We start from the raw sequence: 15,964 nt of genomic DNA on the forward strand, positions 1-15,964 counted from the left end.
GTTTCACGTATTTTCCTCCTTAATTCAGTTTTTTCAATTACCTTTTTTTAAACTTTGGTTTTTATTAACATTTTGAATATACAGTCTCTGCATGAACAAAGTTTCAATAGTCCATAGATGCCCTTCCCCTCCCCAATCTCTTCACATAGGATGTTTCAGTAAGAAAAAAAAACACCAACAAGAATACACAGTCTGCACAAGATTAGACATGGTTCTGTTATACAATAGCTGCCCAAAATTGCCTTAGGCTCCGCCACTCAGATAACTGAGGAGGATGCACAGCCATTCACACATGACCTCATGACAGGCACGGGATCCTTTTAACGTCCTAGGGCATGTGAACGCCTTAGCCATGCGTCCTCTTCACCACATGCCCTGAATTCCCTCCCATCCAATCTAACTGTGTGCCCCTGGATTGGAGACCCCCCCCATCTCTCCTCTCTCACACTCATGTTGGTCTACCCTCCTCCAATTTAGCCATTAAGATCCCCCATTCTTCATGATAGGAACCCAGGTAATTGACTATAGCTGTGTAAGGAACTCATGGTGGCAACAGTAAAGACACACTTGTGATCACAGTTCCAGGGTGTTTATTAAACGGTATAATGGGTGAGAAAAACGCCTAATCTAAATCTAAGATGGAAGCAAGCTACAACCATCAAATAATAATAAGGCAGTCCTAGTGACATCCTGTCAAATAAAAATGGCCTATACTAAATGTCCTATTGCCAATCCTTACCCCTAACTTACAAAATAGTGTGGATTAATGTTCACAAGAAAAGAAAGAAGTGTTCACCAGATAAGTCAAGATGGTATGGCTGGGGTTTCCCTTCTCCACGTTTTTAGCACGGGACAAGGCAGGACAAGGTTATAGTTACTTTTAACGATGCCAGGACATTCTGGGGCCAAGTTTCTTCTCTGCAAAGTCTCTTGCCTTAGAAGGCCTGCTGGACCATAAACAAACAAAACTTCCTTTGGTAATCTTTCACGTTGGGCGATTGCTCTTCGCCCCTTGGATCCCTCTAAACTGGGCTCTGATCCTTCTTGTAACGTTAGCTTCCCTCAGTCGGGTTCACTACGGCCTTTCACTAAAAACGTAACATTCAAAACTCTCAATGTCTTTTTGAACAACTATTCACTGTGGACATCCCTCAGCCGGGTTCACACTTGTTGGCACAATGTTCACTGGTATATCACTGTTTAGCCCTAATTCACAGGCATCCCTCAGTCGGGTTCACATTTGCCAATTTCACAGTTTCATCAGTTTTCCCCAATGTGTCAAAGACTTGAGTGTACGAGGGGTTTTGCTCGACCCTCATAGGACCACTAGAACACTTCACGCCGGCCTCTCCTAAAGCCTCTTGGTTCCCGTAGTTTCAACAAAACAAAGCAAAAAGGCTCCAGTCACAGTCCTTTGAATTCGCACCCCCGCGGTGCCGGTCAACTGTCTTTGGACCTTTACTGCGGTTTCTTTTAACGTTCAAATAAACAAGTTCTTTGTTCAACAATGTTGCCGCCTGCCATCTTGGGCCCAGCACAGTTTGTTTTTCCTCTCCGACTCACTGGCTGTGCTGAACTTTTAGAGTTTCTTGTCTCAGGAGTGAAGGACGGCACCATGGCGGCAAGCGCGTAGGCCATCAGCGCGGAAGGGCCCTGTGTGCCTGTTACACCACACGCCAGCTGGACTTCCCGATCTTATGATTTCCCTTTTGGAGGCTTTGCGGGTCTGAGTTGAAAAGTGGAAGGGCATTTCCCTCCTCCCCAGCCTTCCTCCTGGTCCCTCTGCCTTTCTCCTCCGTTTGAACTGCCGGTCCACAATAGCTGTTTCCTCGTGCTTTCTGCCTTGCTCAAAGTGTGCTCTCATGCTTCGCCTTTTATCCCTGTCGGGAAGGGAAAGGGCCGTCAGGTGTGCTTAGTTATTGTCAATTTCCTGCCTCTGCCTGACCCTTGTGTTGGGACATGTCAGGTAAATGGCTCTGGTGTTAGTCCGTTCTCTTTCACGTGTAAAAGTGTTTGTTGGAAAAGGGGATTTGGGGGGTAGAACATCTGAATATTCTAGGGGGTAGGATGGGGAAAAGGTGTTATAAGGTAGGGGGTACTGCATCTCACCTATCAGTGTCCCACTTCCACTCCCCAAGGAACCCCCATCAAAGTGAACCTCCTGCACTGGTCCACCCCCAGAAACTGTATGCAATAGCGATGGCTGTGTCCTGGCCACCTGGATGACAGATCACAATACAGCCCTTTCCCTTCCCCACAGGGATAAATGGTGGAGCCAGAGAGCACAGTACGAGCATGACAGACTGTACAACGAGACGGCTAATTAGGCGTGGCAGTTCAAGAGAAGGAGAAAGGCGTCAGGAATCGAGAGGGTGGCGTGGAGAGAAGTGACCTTGCCCTTTTCGTCCAAGACCCACAGAACCATCGAGAAAGAAAGCCTAAGACCGTTAACAATAACACAAGTGTCTTCCAGCAGATGTCAACGGGACAAGACTACGCCGATAAGCAAGAGCAAGGGAAGCTCCCGTGACCGTGGTACTGGCCTTTGACTCCATTGAAGACGAAAAGCCAAGCGGTTCATCACAGCCGGTGAGTTGAAAGGGTAAACGATAAGAACCGGGCTGTGCTGAGTGAGAATCGCAAAGTGGCAAGTTTGAAGCAAGTTCTCTGACGTGTGAAAGAACAGTGAAATATAAATTAAAGGGGAAACCGGCACCACGTGGGTGCTAACTCAAGAGACTCTGGTCCAGCCCCATATGAGAGCAATTACAGATACCAGAAGGCCTTAGGAGCGCCACTGAAATAGGTCAAAGTGGTCATACTGAGGGTCTAGCAAAATCCCTGTACAATCGAAAGACTTAAATCTACAAACTAAGTGAAAGAAAGGGAAGCGAATCTCAAGAGGGGCAAAATCTAAAGTCCCAAGAAACAGTGTGGCGACAAACGTGAACCCGGCCAAGGGATGTCCGCTGGAACTGTTTAAAAAGACATTAAGGTTTCTGAAGAAGGAAAAACCATAATGAACCCGACTGAGGGAGGATAAGAATTGAGAAGGGTCTGCGCCCAGAAGAGGTGGGACCCAGGGGTGAAGCCATCACCCAGCGAACATTGGAAACTAACTTTTGTTTTATTATTTTGAAGACATCAGGTCCTTGAAGGCAAAAGACTTTCAAGTGAAACGAGACTTGGCCATCGACGGCCTGAGAACTGCCATTAGAACTGTTATCTCGTGCTGGAGAAGCCAGAGACTGTACTGTACCCCAAGATCCCACCTTACCCCATGCTGAAAAGGTGGGTAAGGGCGACCCAGGCTACTACATCCTGATATAATATTTGAGAACACTTCTTTTCTTGAGAAATATCCCACACCACTTTTTATATCAGTTGTAATCTTTGGCAAAAGGGTTCTTAGTACAGGCCCTTTTATTTCACACGCCGCCACTAGGACTGCCTTATTTTTCCTTTGATGGTCGACACTTTCTCCCATCTTAGATTTAGGTTTAGAATAGGCGTTTTTCCAACCTGCATACAGAATACATTCTTCAATAAACATCCTTGAACTGTGATCACTTGTGTCCGTCTTCTTGCCACAATGTGTTCCTCACAATACCAACAATATCTGAAGGGGGTTCAGAGAAAGCTGCTCCCCAGTGATGTCCTTGATCCAGGTCCGGATTTTTTCCCAAAATATGTGCACCTTCGGGCATATCCAGCACATGTGCGCCAGAGAACATTGCACCTGTTGAACTACGAGCAAGTGCTTGACACACTTAGCATGGTGATTCCTTAACCATAAGAATCTAGCAAAAGAGATACTTTAAGAGCTATTTTAAGACCTGAAAATGAGAGAGTTCTCAGATTTAATTTGACAATGGATGTATTTAAACGTATCAATGGACTTTAAGGATACTAACACCACTCTGGTTGCTTATCATTAATTATAGGGTTTTGGAATGGAACTAATAGTTAACGCAACTATGAGGAAATGTTCATGAGCCTTAAGGAAGAGCAAAGATCGAAACAAGCGTAGGCTCACTGATGATAATGGCTATAATGGCCTTTAGCCATACTAGGGACTGAGAATTAATAAATATTGAGGCCGTGTTATGTTTCCTGCGCATTTTTAAGCCAACTGAATCATGATCCCAGTACATGAAAGCTCATAACTAATTATTTCAGGGAAGGCGCTGTCAGGAACTGAACCATTCTTTGTGTTTCTTAATGTACGAATTGGGTGTCATGGGAGCGCCCTGTATTTTCAGTTCATCTAAGACATCCCACTTCGCGGAGTCCCAGCATTTAACACATAGATTGTGGTTATTTCCCAACTTTTTCTTTTGTCTTCACCACACTTCTTTCTTGGCTATTGGTTTTTCAGATTTAGGTACTCTGCTTCTTGTCCTCGGCTCCTGAGTGACCACTTCACCTGGCTCTCATGGCCATGTATTTGTCAGCAGGTTAAGCCAAGAATGCAGCAGATTTTGAGGCTTAATGAGGCCAGAATCATCCCCAAAGTCTCTACTAAGAAGCTAGTCACCTGAGCTCCTCTAGAGATTTCACAACGTCCTGCCTCTGGTCTCTAACACCCCATCCTCTTCTTCCGCTTTCATGCGCCATAGCAATCTCATGTCTATGAAGAACGTTCCTGCATCTCCTAACATAGTCTCTCCATTCCCTGCCCTTTCCTTCTCCTTGATGCTTTGCATGTGCTCATACCTCCACCTCTGCCCCTCTCACACCCTCCAGCTTTAGGATGTGTCTTTACTTTACTTGGGTATTCTCCTCCAGCCATCTCCTTATGATCCTCCTTCTCTCCCCCTTAATGCCACTTCCAACATTTTCCTGACTCCTTCATTGAACTCCCCCTCCAACAGGTTCCTAACTCCTTTAACTGTAGTAACCTCGCCCTCACTCCGTCTGATGTTCTTCCTCACCACCTCCTTTCTCTGCTCCTCCTCTTATTCCCCTCGCCAACTCTGTCCAACCTCTTTCCTCCTGCTTCATCTCATTCTCCTGCTGCTTGCGCCTCTAACTTATCCACAGCTGCTTCAGTGCCTCAAAATATCTTCATCAGTGGCAAAAGGACAGCGGTTTACATACCAGGCTCCCCCTCCTCAGACCGCCAGACTGCCCTTGCTTACCAGCTCTCAGATGTTTATCTTTTCTGGGCTTTGAGCAGGATTAGTCAAGTGTTAATTATTTGTGGCTCTGTTGCCAGTTCTTTGGCCCCATCCTTTCTTGAGTGCATATGCGGTCTGAGCCTCGAAGAAGGCCAGCTGCCATCTTGATTTCTACTATGCAAACAATAGTGGGACTTCTGCATGGGAGCTGTAACGGTGCAGAAGTAAGGCTCGGACACAATGGTGGCATGTTTCTGGTTAAAACATTTATTAAATAAGAAAAGGTAGGAAACATGCCTCTCTATCCAGTGGGGTAACACTACATGTGGGGGCCCCCCTGCAAGCCATGCTGAGGTCCCCCCCACAACTCCCCCAATTCGGCAACAAAACATGGGTCGCGCCACACTTTGGGCCGGCCTAGATTAGCATATATGTGTGTGTGGGTTTTGCACACTTTCTGAGGAAAATTGGCTAAAAAGCCAGAGAGTTTGCAATTCTTTTGTAGGGTACCACCAGTCAAAAAATCCAATACTTCCAAGTCACCAACAGTGCACAGGAACATTAATGCTTTAGTTAATGTAATACTTTGCTATTAAAAATGCCATGCCACAGTGAAAACCTGTCCAACTGGCTGCACAGTTTAGACCAGTCTAGACACATGATAACATATTACAGTAAAGCATGCCAGGCCACATTTAGACATACCTAGACTGGTTGCACCAAAATGGCAGTCGAAGCAATAACACTTGTCATGGTTGTTTTATCACAGATGCCCAGAAACATATACAATGCCACAGTAAGAAACGGCTAGACTGGGAGGAACCAAATACCAGTCTAGCCAGGTAATTACACTTAGCAGGACTGCTTTATCAGAGATGCCCAGTTAAAGAAAGTCAAGCCAAACTAAGAAATGACTAGACTGGCTGCACCAAAATGCCATACACATAACATGCCTGCTTTCCCTGGAGATGGATTACCATTATGATTTATCCCACAATCCCTGCTGCCCCCACACATCCCCTCACCCTCCAACCCACTGCTCCAATCCCCAAAATCAGCACATTGGCCCAGAATTACCTCCACGTCCCTCTTTCTTGTCCCAGTCCTGACGTATGGGGCACCTTGCTTCAAAGGGAGTACAAGGACTAGGAAGAGTGGGACTAGGAGTAATGAATGTTACAGGTAACTAAGCCAGGCATTACCTCCATGTCCCGCTACCTCATCCCAGTACTTGTGTATGAGGCAAATTTGCCTCATACACAAGTACTGGGATGAGGAAGAATGCGGATACGAGTAATGAAGATTGCCAATAAGTACCATGGCATTAAACACAAGCAGTGGCACAACACCATTGATCTGACTGGGCTTCAGTCCTCTCCCCCACCCCCTGCAATTTTGGGCTATGTTAACTCGACCTGGCTGACCTACAAAGCTGTTGCCGGACAGAACAGGACACAGATGTTAAGCTGTGCCTGTGTTTCATTGTTAAGGCCCAGCAAATACGAACGTAAAGCATTTCACTGTTAGTTTTTAGGCAGTAGAAATCTTAATGTGGGTTCAGTACTTACATGCAAGGGGAGAGATTGGAAGGGTAGAGAAAGGAGAGGAGACCGCTCATTCTCACAGCAGTCCATAAGTGGGTGCTTTCAGACGTAAAGGAGAGCGTTATCTGCTTGTTACATTGATGCTGCACTAGAATAGTCTCATTAGAATGTGTAAAGAAGTTAGATGCCCCCACACAAATAAGTTTGCCCCTCCCCCACCGCTCATGAAGTTAGCACCTCTCCCAACATTTGAACGGTTAGCGGTCTCCCAAAATGTAGGTTTTGTTGAGCCCCTGAACACAAGCACACAAATCATTCACAATACACATACACGCAAACCCAGCCACGCATTCATTTAAGTGTGCCCACTTTCACCATACAATCACACAGGCATACCCGGGCAGCATCATGCACACTCATTAATGCACATTACATTATATACATACACACACTTACATTCACGCACACACATTTAAAGAAAATAAATGTTCTTACCTTTAATCCGTTGGTCCAGGGAACAAGACTTGTTCAGCTCCCTGCAAAAGCCAGGGATGCTTGTTCCTGTCACCTGCAGAGGATCTGGAGGCCTCCGTGTCATGGGGTGGAGGGGACCCTTACCGGCATCCTTGTTTCCAGACCACCACACTCTGTCTGCCTGCTGGGGCCACTGCGCCCAACATGTCTGACCCTGGCGGGTGCTGGGTCCCCAGTAGGCATATTCATCATGGAAGCATCCGCACCATTAGTGATGGTACCAGTGCGTCCGTGAGCCCATAGGGACTAACGTTTTCCGGCATCGAGCTTCCTGGTAAGCCGGGACTTGTAATGTCCCAGTGGCACCGGGAAGCTAGGTGCCGGAAATGGTGTTATGAGGTCCTATTTCTTTTTGAAGTCATAGGGCTCCCCGCCCCATGCCTTGGAGGCCTCTAGCCTTTAGGCTTCCACATCATGAGGTGGGGAAGCCCTCGGACTTCATAAAGAAATATAATCTTTTTTTAGTCACTCTGCCTTCATAAAGACATTATTTCTGTAAACAAATTCTTTATGAAGGGAGAGTAACTTCAAAAAGAAACTTTCTCTGTTTTGGAAAAAGAATTGTCAAAATATATATTTCGAGGGGATTGGGTCCTCCGACGTATTCCATATCTATGACATGTAATCACCACAGCTGTGCTGCTTAGGAAACTTTTTTCGGCTCCTGCGTCGATGCGCCGTCGTCGAGGGCCTCGTCCGACGTCATCTGATGTGATAAGTAGGACGCACGACGCCCGTAGCCTCAGTTCCGTTTTTTCCGCGAACGTGTTGCTTCGTGATTCTCGGTTCACGCCTCGACTCTTTGGAGTTCTGTTCTTCTCGGTTCTATGAACCTGTTCGTTTTGTGCAAATCCTTCGTGTGAAGATGTCTTCTACTTCGTCTTCGACCCCGCGTCCGGGTTTCAAGAAGTGCGGGGAGTGTGGGTCCAAGATGTCGGTGACGGACTCGCACGACGCCTGCCTCTGGTGCCTCGGGGAGGCCCACGACACGGATGACTGTATCGACTGCCAGTCGCTCACGTCCAAAGCCTTACGCGAACGTAAGAAGAAGTTGTCGGTAGGTCGGGTGTCCAAGCCCAGGAAGTCGAAGTCTGCGGGGCTTTCGACGGATGATTCGAGGGGTGACTCTCCGCGTCATCGTCGGAAGTCTCGTGGGTCTCCTTCTAGGAGTCGGTCTCGCCACTCCTCAGCCTCTTCGAGGCGTTCTCGGAAGCGCCGACACCGGTCGTCTTCCAGGTCCTCCTCGGAGGACTCTGCCCGGCACGTCGCTTACCCCACCAGCCGTGCGACGCCGGAGGAATGGGCTTCCTTCGGGAAGAAAATGCTGGCGATTCTTGAGTCGCAGGGTACTAAGCCGTCCGCGCCCCCGAGTGGGGTCGGTCGTGTGAGGTCGAGAGACACCGCTCGCATGAGTGGTCGGCACGAGTCACGGGAGAGGTCCCATTCGGACAAGGAGACTCGTTCTCGCCGTACCCGTTCCAGGTCCCGGTCCTCGACGCGTTCGAGACCGTGTGCACCTGTGAAGTCTTCGAGGAAGACATCGACATCTGAGGCGTCGAGGGCGTCGACAGGCTTTCTCGAGGCTCCGGCTTCGAGGAAGTCGTCGAGGCCGTCGACGCTCGGGTCGTCGAGGGACACGCTCGGGGCTCCGGCCTCGAGGGCTGTGTCGACGCCGCCGATGCTGGAGGCGCTGCGTCTGACGTCGACGCCGATTTCCTCGGCGCCAATGCCGGTTCTCTCGACGCCGCCGCCGATTCGCTCGACGCCATCGATGCCTTTCGTGTCGGAGGTACCCCGTGGCACGGGAGAACCCCCTAGGAAGGCTCTGGTTAAGAGCAAGCACTCTCGGGTGCCTTCTTTTCGCCACCTGGACTATATTTCAGAGGCGGATGAGGATTCTGATGGCCTGGTTCCTAGTCAGGTTCCAGATGAAATTGTCTCGGGCCATAGTCAGTTTGACGATTTGAGACAGTCACTGCATGATGCCAGTGGACTGGACACCTCTCCGGAGGTGGAGTTTTGTAGGCCTGAGCCTGGCTCTCATGCCGATTCCTCGTACCGGCGCCTTATGGCTAGGGTTTCTGAGTACTTGGGATGGTCTGCTCCCCCAGGGGAGTTTGCGCAGGATGATCTGATGGACATCCTTGATGTTGGTCCCCCAACTGACCCGGTACTGCCGTTCCATATGGCTTTACAGAGAAGGGTGGCAGCGGCTTGGACTGCTCCAGAGAGTCTCCCGGCCGTGGGCAGATCCTTGTCGCGAAAATACCGTCCAGCCAGTAGCGACTCCTGCTACTTGACCAGGCACCCCACTCCGGAGAGTTTGGTGGTGCAGGCGGCCACGGCCCGGGCAAAGCAGGCGTCGTACCCTACCATCCCTCCTGATAGGGACGACAAACGTTTTGATGGCTGGGCGAAGAAAGTGTTTTCTTCTGGTGGTATGGCGCTTCAGGCGGCCAACTCCATTTGTGCCTTGTCTCGTTTCACACACACTCTGTGGAACTGTGTTGCGTTGGCGGCTGAACATATTCCCGAAGGGGACGAACGGGATGGTTTCCTTGCTATGGTCCAGGATGGTAAGGATGCCATGTGTGAGTCCGTTCAGTCGGGTTTGGATTTAGCTGAATGCGTCAGTAGGTCCATGGCGGCGAGCACCGTGATACGCAGGTTTGCGTGGTTGCGGAAGTCGGGGTTTGCTCCTGATGTGCAGTCCCGGCTCCTCAACATGCCCTTTGACAATGAACACCTTTTTGGCAGCAAGGCTGACGAGAGCCTTGAGAGGTTGCAGACCTCAAAAGCTGCAGCGAAGTCGTTGGGCGCTGCAGTTCGCCAACCTCCGCCTTTTCGTCCTAGGGGACAGCAGTGGAGGGGTGGTTCCTTTCGCTATTACTCATCCTTCAGTAAAGCGAGAGGAGCTGGCAGTCAAAGAGGCCATCGCAGGGGTACCAGAGGTGGACGACAGGGTACCCGTGGTGCCAAGGCCGCTCGGGCAGTTGCCTCTTTGCCCTCAGGTAACGCCGCAGCCGCTCCCACTCAGTGGTGAGGCCATGTCCCATGGTTCGCCGGTTGGGGGAAGGCTGGCGCAGCATCTTGTAGAGTAGCAAGCCATTACTTCAGATGTGTGGGTTCTGGAGATCATAACCCACGGCTACTGTCTTCCCTTTCGGCACAGGCCTCGCGACAATCCACCGGGGAACCTCTCTTTGCAGAGTCCGGATCCGCTCCTTGCGCAGGAAATTCAAGCCCTGCTGGAGAAAGGCGCCATAGAACTGGTGCCTGTAGCGGAGAGGAACAAGGGATGGTATTCCCCTTATTTTTTGATTTCGAAGAAAGATGGGGGATTGAGACCCATCATGGACTTGCGCGGTTTGAAAAAGCTCCTCAGGAAGGACAAGTTCAAGATGGTTACTCTCTCTCAAGTCCTCCAGGCCCTTCAGCTTCAGGACTGGTTGGTGTCACTCGACCTCAAGGATGCTTACTTCCATGTGCCGATCCATCCCAAGCACAAGAAGTACCTGAGGTTCGCGGTTGGTGACTCGCACTTTCAGTTTCGGGTCCTGCCGTTCGGATTGACCTCCGCCCCGAGGGTTTTCACCAAGCTCATGGTGGTGGTGGCAGCGCATCTCCGGCAAGGGGGGATTCACGTCTACCCCTACCTGGACGATTGGTTGATCAGGGGGAGCTCTCCCGAGCAAGTCCTGGATCATCTGTCCGTCACCTGCCGCTCCCTTCACAGGCTGGGCTTCTCCCTCAATTTAAAGAAGTCCCATTTGATGCCAACACAGCAGCTCCAGTACATCGGAGCGGTGCTCGACACTTCCCTGGGGCAGTGTTTTCCTCCCCAGGTGAGGGCTCTTCACATTCAGCAGATGGTGCACAAGTTTCAGCATGCCCAGACGCTCCCTGCGTTCGAGTTCTTGAGGTTGCTCGGCCTCATGGCATCCTGCATTCTTCTGGTGCCAGAGGCTCGCCTGCGGATGAGATCTTTGCAGTGGGCACTCAAGACGCAATGGTCGCAGTCCTCCGGCAGGATGTCGGACCCGGTTCAGGTGCCGCCCTCGGTCGCCCGGGATCTTCTGTGGTGGGCCGTCGAAGGCAACTTGATGAAGGGGGCTCCATTTTGGCTTCCCTGGCCGGAGGTGACGATCGTGACGGATGCATCCCTCACGGGATGGGGAGCTCATGCCAACGGGCTGACAGTCAGCGGTCGTTGGTCTCCGTCGGAGTCCAGACTCCATATCAATCTTTTGGAGCTGAGGGCCATCAGGCTAGCCCTGAAGGCTTTTCTGCCGACTGTGCGAGGAAAGAGTGTCCTGATCCTGACGGACAATACAGTGGCCATGCACTACCTCAACAAAAAGGGGGGGGCAGGGTCACTTCCTCTGTGCAGGGAGGCGATGCAGCTCGAGTTCTGGGCCATCCAGCAGGAAGTTTCGATCTCGGCAGTTCATCTGGCCGGAGACGAGAACGTGACGGCGGACGCTCTGAGCAGGCAGAGCGCAATCTCTCATGAGTGGGAGGTGGCTCAGGAGATTCTCCTGGAGATCTTCGCCCTTTGGGGGACCCCTCAAGTGGATCTCTTCGCCTCCAGTGTCAACCGGAAGTGCGAAAGGTTTTGCTCGCGGGAATTTCCTCCAAAAGGAGCCTTAGGAGACGCGTTCGTGGTGGAGTGGTCATTCCCGCTGCTGTACGCGTTTCCTCCAGTCCCCGTCATCCCGCAAGTGCTGCGGAGGTTACGGAAGTTCGGTTCCCGGATGATCCTCATTGCCCCGGCGTGGGCTCGGAGGACGTGGTACCCGGACCTTCTCGACTTATCCATCTGCCCTCCACGTCATCTTCCCTACCGAGACGATCTGCTCTCACGGGAGGGGGGTCAGGTTCTCCATCCAGAGGTCAGATCCCTCAACCTTCACGCTTGGCTTCTGAAAGGTTGAGGTATAAGGATTGGGACCTCCCTGAGGACGTGATGGAGGTGTTGCTTTCGGCCCGAAGGCCAGCAACAAAGTCTCTGTACCGTTGCCGTTGGCGTAAGTTCTGCGACTGGTGCAGAGTTCAGAATGTGGATCCTTTTGCATGTGACATCCCCATGGTTCTGTCCTTTTTACTTTCTTTGGCCCACAGGGGCTTGCAAGTGGGTACCGTTAAAGGTTACCTGGCGGCGCTGTCCATCTTTAAGCGCTCGTCTGAAGAGTGTTCTTACTTTAAAATCCCTTTGATTTCACAGTTTCTGAAAGGGCTCACTAATGTGTTCCCTCCGTCACCTTTCCTGGTGCCCGGTTGGGATTTAAACCTTGTTCTTAAGTTTCTTATGGGTGCTCCGTTTGAGCCTTTACATTCTTGCCCTTTGAGGCTGTTAACTCTGAAAACTGTGTTTTTAGTTGCGGTTACTTCCGCTCGCAGAGTGAGTGAGTTACAGGCACTTTCAGTTAAGCCACCCTTCACTGTATTTCACAAGGACAGGGTTGTCCTTAGAGTTCGTCCTTCTTTTCTTCCGAAGGTAGTGACGGAATTTCATTTGGCCCAGAAGGTTGTTCTTCCGGCATTCTATCCTCCTCCGCATCCTGGTAAGGAAGAGGAGAGGCTCCATAGGCTTGATCCTAGGAGAGCTTTAAGCTTTTATGTTTCACGCATGTCCCGGGTCAGAGTGGACGATCAACTCTTTATTGGTTACGCTGGAAAGCGTTTGGGGCAAGCTGTGACGAAACAGACTTTGTCTCGCTGGATTATTTTGGCCATCTCGGAGTGCTACCGCTTGGCGGGTAAGGACCCACCGGCTGGCTTGCGGGCCCATTCTACCGGGGGTATGGCTGCGTCTACTGCCATGCAGAGGGGTGTTCCTATTCGCAACATCTGTGATGCAGCCACCTGGGCTTCAGTACATACATTTGTACGTCACTATTCCCTCGATTCCATCCGAGCACAGGATCTGGCCTTTGGCAAGGCGGTCCTTTGCTCTGCTATTTGATTGGCTATTCTAAATCTTGATTCTAAATTCTTTCCCTCCTCCTTGCTCTGGTACTGCTTTGGGAGTCTGTCATAGATATGGAATACGTCGGAGGACCCAATCCCCTCGAAGAACAAGTTACTTTCTTACCTGGTAACGTTCTTTCGATGGGATGGTCCGACGACGTATTCCATATCGCTCCCGCCCTGCCTTCCCCGCTGCAGAATTTCTTTTGCGATTGCAGCTTACGTTCCGCAAGGCTTTGTGTCTGACTGGCAGTTGACTAATGTCACACGTTCTGGGGGGAAAAAAACTACAACTGAGGCTACGGGCGTCGTGCGTCCTACTTATCACATCGGATGACGTCGGACGAGGCCCTCGACGACGGCGCATCGACGCAGGACGCAGACGCCGAAAAAAGTTTCCGAAGCAGCACAGCTGTGGTGATTACATGTCATAGATATGGAATACGTCGTCGGACCATCCCATCGAAAGAACGTTACAAGGTAAGAAAGTAACTTGTTCATTTCTTTTTTAGTCTGAGGGGCGGCCCCTCCCAGGACATGGATGTGGCCCCCGCACCGCAGGGGGTGCAGGGGCCCCCATTACGCCAGTGTCTCCATCCCTAAAACGAAGGTGGGTTTCCATATCTCAAGGGAAACTTGTGAAATTGTCAAGAAGTCCGAAAATAAAGAGTCTGTCACTGTTGTGTCCAAAAACCTGCTTCTGTCCCCAACACTAATAATCTAAAGTAACGGTGCAAGGATAATCATTTATTAAAGTAACAAGTGTTCTTTGTGCTTTCTCTCAACAGAAAAGGTCCCAGTATCTCTGGTAATATAAAGTGATGAAGTAAGCAATGTTCAAAACTGCAAGATTCCCAGGCTAGGGTTGTGCTCCTTTTCCCTAGTGTTCTTCTCGGGTGCTCTCCTTTTGGGGTCTTGAGCTCCTTTATCTTCTTAGGTATAGGTCAATGACAATCCACAATTATATGTTGGTTAGCTTCACAATCCTTTGTCTTGTCAACTTAAATACAGTTGGTTATAGAATTTGAGAATCCCTTTCCCAGTTCTGTGGTCTTAGACCCTTTCAGTCTCTCACATGGGTGCAAGTCCCAGACTCGCAATATAGCTTGGTTCTCTTTCCTGCTATGCTAGTAGCCCTTTGGGCTTTCTTTCTCGTGGGTTTCAGACCCTCTTTTCCTGCTTTTCATTAGGCGCTTGTAGTTTGTATCAGTGCGGGTCCCAGACTCACAATTCGTGCTGAAATATGTTTGTTTCACACTCTCCCAGCATATTCTCTTCTCTTGGGGTGTCTCGGGGTCCCCAGCCCTCTAATACTTTAATTTCCTTATGGGGTCGGGGTCCCAGACTCGCAGTCTCCCTTCAGGGTCCTAGACCCTCTTTCTCCAATGTTTATATTCAATCTGTAGCTCCCCTGAACCCCCTACGCCCTCTGGCAAACCTCCATACCTGTATTTAACAAATATGATGCCGGGTCGTATTAAAAGAAAAATGTTGATTCAGAAAGAAATGCCAATTAAGACTGGATTTCAATATCCTTATCAGGCTTTGTTCAATTCAAAAGTGGTGCCCTTGAGATATCCCAGGTAGGGCTCTTGCAGCAAAACAACATAGTTCACAATGTCTCTGGGCCTCTTGGGGTATCCTTCACCAAGCATAGCTCCCCCTGGTTCCAAAAGAATATTCAGTTCTTTCAGGCCTCTCAGAGCCCCCTTCCCTCCAGCCTGGGCCTTTGTCTTTACAAGCCCTGTCTCTCACAGTTTCCTTTGGGCCTCGCACGGTTCCCTTCCCAACCCTAAGCCCCTTCTTGTCTCAAAAGATTCACTCAACAGTTCAAAAGACACAAAACACCAAAAGTTCACCTTGTCAGGATGCATAGTTCCTTCTGGTGAGGTTTCAACAGCCCTTCATTCACTTTGGGGAATTTCGCTCTTTCTTCGATCTGTGTAGCTCCCCCTTTTCCCACCTTCTTTTAAGTATCGCTGTACACCTCCTTTTGTCAATATTGGGGCAATATCTAGAATTTGGAGAATGCAAGGCTTTTAATCCTCTCCATGCGCGACCACTCGATACATGGCCCCCCTCCTTGTGTTCTTTATCTTGCTTCTATTCTTCAGGCACCTTCTGCCTTTCCCATGCCTCTTGCACCCTTTCTCTGTCTTGCCATGCCTCTTGCACACTTTCTCTGTCTTTTCCTCTTTGTGCCACTTGCATGCGTTACTTTCTTTCACTCGCTCTCTTTGGCTTTGTGCTGCTCACACCGTTCCACTTTCACTTTACTTTCTTTCGGATCCTTCACACCCTCTATTTTCTTTTTTCTTTTCACAATTCACACTATTTCCTTTTCTTCGCGCTGCTTGTGCACCCTTTTCTTAATCTCTTTCTCGCTTTCTCAAAATCGTGCCACTTGCACGTTTCTTTTTAAATGTTCCAGCTGCCCGTACGCTACTGAGTTTCTCCCCTTGTCTTTGAAACTCACAAAGTAGCACAGCACTGGCAGGCAGATGTATGTGTCGAGCACAGGGTCTCTCCACCCGCCCCACAAACACCTGGACACATCCCATGGAAATGAGCACTGGCCTAGTGATGGCCAGCAGGACCCAGCACATCCCAATCAGGCTCCAGGGAGACACGGCTGCCTCGCCACGCTGCAACCCCTCTGACACACCGGGTCATCGTCTCAGCATCTGCTTCCCTCTGGATCCTCTGGGTTCCTCCAGCTACAGTATCTTGTTCTCCAGCCTTCACGATCCATCCAGCAACCCCAGCTTGTTCATTTACTCTGGCAGAACTCCACTT

General features: G+C 49.9%; 1 protein-coding gene across 1 annotated transcript in view; it reads left to right on the forward strand.

Moving 5' to 3' along the window:
• Nucleotides 1-15,964, forward strand: part of MBOAT2 (membrane bound O-acyltransferase domain containing 2) — a 1,191,404-nt gene that overhangs the window by 837,687 nt on the left and 337,753 nt on the right. The window lies entirely within an intron of this gene.

This window comes from Ambystoma mexicanum, chromosome 4p, assembly GCF_040938575.1.
Source record: "Ambystoma mexicanum isolate Mex_15411 chromosome 4p, UKY_AmexF1_1, whole genome shotgun sequence".
Taxonomy (NCBI): domain Eukaryota; kingdom Metazoa; phylum Chordata; class Amphibia; order Caudata; family Ambystomatidae; genus Ambystoma; species Ambystoma mexicanum.